The 4,429-nt window shown below is 40.5% G+C and overlaps 1 pseudogene; it reads right to left on the minus strand.

Annotated features, from left to right (window-relative positions):
- Positions 1-289: 289 nt before the first annotated feature.
- Positions 290-941, minus strand: LOC147965207 (uncharacterized; annotated as a pseudogene).
- Positions 942-4,429: the final 3,488 nt, after the last annotated feature.

A 4,429-nucleotide genomic window follows, 5' to 3' on the forward strand; every position in this document is an offset into this window, starting at 1 on the left:
CCAAGAATCAATAAGAATAAACCATTCACAAGGGGTGTATGACCATAAAATTTGTTATTCATATAAATGGAACAACCATTATTCTCTGACTTAAATGAATAACCGTCTCACAATAAACAAGATCCATATATAATGTTCATGCTTAACGCAGGCACAAAATAACAATTATTCAGGTTTGTAACAAATCTCGAGGGTAAACATAGACGGAGCATGCTGACGATGATCACATCAACCTTGGATCCATTTCCAACACGCATGATCACCTCATCCTTAGCTAGTCTCCGTTTATTCAACAACTCCTGTTCCGAGTTACAAATATTAGCAACTGACTAGTATCAAATACCCAAGCGCTACTACGAGCACTAGTAAGGTACACATCAATAACATTTATATCAAATATACTTTTCTTGACGTTGCCAGCCTTCTTATCTGCCAAGTACTTGGGGCAGTTCCGCTTCCAGTGACCATTCCCCTTGCAATAGAAGCACTTAGTCTCAAGTTTGGGTCCAGCCCTGGGTTTCTTCAAGGGAGCGGCAACTTGCTGGCCATTCTTCTTGAAGTTCTGTTTCTTTCCCTTGCCTTTCTTGAAACTAGTGGTCTTGTTGACCATCAACACTTGATGCTCTTTCTTGATTTCTACCTCCGCGGACTTAAGCATTGCGAAGGGCTCAGGAATCATCTTCTCCATCCCTTGCAAGTTATAGTTCATCACATGGCCTTTGTAGCTCGATGTGAGTGACCGGAGAACTCTGTCTATCGCCACTTCATCCAGAAGATTTAACTCCCAACTAATTCAAGCAGTTGTAGTGCCTAGAAATTTCGAGTACGTGCTCACTAGCAGAGCCGTTATCCTCCATCTTACAACTAAAGAACTTTTTGGAGGTGTCATACATCTCAACCCGGGCATGAGCCTGAAATACCAATTTTAGCTCCTGGAACATCTCATCTGCTCTGTGGTTCTCAAAATGTCTTTGGAGCCCCAGTTCTAAGCCGTAAAGCATGGCGAATTGAACTACCGTGCAGTCATCATTCCTTGTCTTCCAGACGTTCATATCGTCCAGATTTGCGGGAGCAGGTCGTTCACCTAGCGGTGCATCAAGGACGTAAAATTTCTGTGCACTAGTGAGGATAATCCTCAAATGACTGAGCCACTCCGCATAGTTGCTTTCTCTAGGAACACATTAAAATTCGAGGGAGCTACAGTGCGAGCCATTGATCTACAACATAAATTTGTAAAGACTTTAGACTATGTCCATGATAATGGGTTCGGTTAATCAAAGTATTAGTGAACTCCCACTTAAATCAACATCCCTTAAGTTTTCTAAGTTATACATGGTCCAAATCAACCAACCCATGTCCGACCATCACGTGAGATGGGGTGGTCATCAATGGTGAACATCTCCATGTTGAGCATATCTACTATATGACTCATGTTCGACCTTTCGGTCCTCCATGTTCTTAGGCCATGTCTATTCATGTTAGGCTCGTCAAGTTTGACCCAAGTATTCCGCACGCATAAAACTGACTAACACCCGTTGTATGCGAACGTAGAGTCAATCACACCCTATAATCACAAGGTGCTTCAAAATGACGAACTTTCACAATGTTGCACACTTAGGGAAAACACTTTTATCTTTTAATTAAGTGAAGGAATCATCTTATAATTCTCCCATTGTCCTAAGCAAAATAAGATACATAAAACATAAACATCACATGCAATTACTATATGTGACATGATATGGCCATCATTATCTTGTGCTTTTGATCTCCATCCCCAAAGCACCTGGCATGATCTCCATTGTCACTGGCATGATACTATGATCTCCAACATCATGCCGTCATGTGGTTGTCGCTGCCAACTATTGCTTCTACGACTATTGCTAACTCATTACGATAAAGTAAAGCAATTACATGATATTTAATAATTGACACACGGGTCATACAATAAATTAAAGACAACCCTATGGATCCTGCCGGTTTCCGTACTCATCGACATGCAATTCGTGAACCTACTACAAAACATGATCATCTCATACATCAACATGTATCACATCACATTTTGGCCATACCACATCACAACATGTCGTGCAAAAACAAGTTAGATGTTCTCTACTTTGTTATTACAATTTTATGTGGCTACTAAGGCGAACTATAAGAACCATTCTTATCTATGAAAAACCACAACAGTGATATACAAGTTGCCTTTTAACCATCTACAAGGACCGATGTTGTAAAATTAGATTCAATTAAGGTGGGAGAGACGGACACATGCAAAGCCACTTTTATGCAATACAAGTTTGATGTCATTCAATCGAACCTGTCTCGTTTGCGTGGCACGTATGGTGGTCCGAGCCGCTTCATCCCACAACACCGCCGAATACAAATAAGACAAATGAAGTAAGTAATTTGAACATCAATGATAAGAACCCACAATATAGGGGATCACAACACTTTTCGAGTGTAGAGTATTCAACCCAAATTTATTGATTCGACACAAGGGGAGCCAAACAATATTCACGATTCTTAGTAGTTGAGAATGAATTCAACCACACCTGGAGAACTAAATATCTGCAGCAGAGTTATCAATAGCACAATAGTATGATAGCTTGATAGCAGTGGTAACAGTAGCAATAGTAACAGTAATGGTAATAGTAGCAGTTTTGTAGTGATTGTAACACCACAAGCAGCAGTAGTAACATAGCAAATCAATATATTAAAAGTGTAGGCATTGGATCAATGATGGATAACTGTGTTGGATGACATTCACCATATAATTGTCACCACCTAGAGCAACATAGAACCATCTCCAATTCATCAATGTAATGTAGGCATGTTTCCCATTTATAGTCATACGTGCTTATGATAAGAACTTGCATGACATCATTTGGCCCACCCTCCCGTGGCAGCGCGTTCCATAAGGAAACTAATGGATATTAAGGCCTCCTTTTAATAGAGAACTAGAACAAAGCATTAACCCATAGTCAATACATGAACTCCTCAAACTACGGTAGTCATCGGAAAGAATGTCAATTATTGTCACATTGGGGTATGCGGATCATAACATGTAATAGGTGCGTATAACTTGCAAGATAGGATCAAGAACTCAAATATGATCATCAAAACATAAAGGGTTCAGATTGGAAATCACGACACTCGGGCCCTAGTGACAAGCATTAAGCATACAAAGTCATAGCAACATCAATCCTAGAACATAGTGGATACTAGGGATCAAACCCTAACAAGTTGACTCGATTACATGATAAATCTCATCCAACCCATTACCGTTCAGCAAGCCTATGAGGGAATTGCTCACTCCCGATGGTGAGCATCGTGAAATTGGTGATGAAGAAAGGCTGGTTACGATGATGTCGATGAATCCCCCACTTCGGAGCCACGAACGGACTCCAGATGTGGCCACCCGATGAAGAACATGAGGTAGCGGCAGCTCCGTATCGTAAAACATGATGAAATTTTGTCTGTTATTTTTTCTCGGGAAATAGGAATTTATAGGCTTGAGATTAGGGTCAGTGGAGCCACTGATAACCCACAAGTATAGGGGATCGCAATAGTTTTCGAGGGTAGAGTATTCAACCCAAATTTATTGATTCGACACAAGGGGAGCCAAATAATATTCTCAAGTATTAGCAGTTGAGTTGTCAATTCAACCACACCTGAGAGACTTAATATCTGTAGCAAAGTATTTAGTAGCAAAGTAGTATGGAAGTAACAATAACGGTGGCAAAAGTAACAGTAGTAGTTTTTGTAGCAATCATAACAGTGGCAACGGAAAAGTAACTAAGCAAAGATCAATATGTGAAAAGCTCGTAGGCAATGGATCAACGATGGATAGTTATGTCGGATGTGATTCCTCATGCAATAGTTATAAGATAGGGTGACACAAAAATAGCTCCAGTCCATCAATGTAATGTAGGCATGTATTCCGAATATAGTCATACATGCTTATGGAAAAGAACTTGCATGACATCTTTTGTCCTACCCTCCCGTGGCAGCGGGGTCCTATTGGACACTAAGGGATATTAAGGCCTCCTTTTAAGAGAGTAACGAACCAAAGCATTAACACTTAGTGAATACATGAACTCCTCAAACTACGGTCATCACCGGGAGTGTTCCCAATTATTGTCACTTCGGGGTTGCCGGATCATAACACATAGTAGGTGACTATTGACTTGCAAGATAGGATCAAGAACTCACTTATATTCATGAAAACATAATAGGTTCAGATTTGAAATCATGGCACTAGGGCCCTAGTGACAAGCATTAAGCATAGCAAAGTCATAGCAACATCAATCTTAGAACATAATGGATACTAGGGATCAAACCATAACAAAACTAACTCGATTACATGGTAAATCTCATCCAACCCATCACCGTCCAGCAAGCCTACGATGAGATTACTTACGCACGGCGG

This window comes from Triticum urartu, chromosome 6A (assembly GCF_056163025.1).
Source record: "Triticum urartu cultivar PI428250 chromosome 6A, HENAU_Tu73, whole genome shotgun sequence".
In the NCBI taxonomy this organism is placed as follows: Eukaryota; Viridiplantae; Streptophyta; class Magnoliopsida; order Poales; family Poaceae; genus Triticum; species Triticum urartu.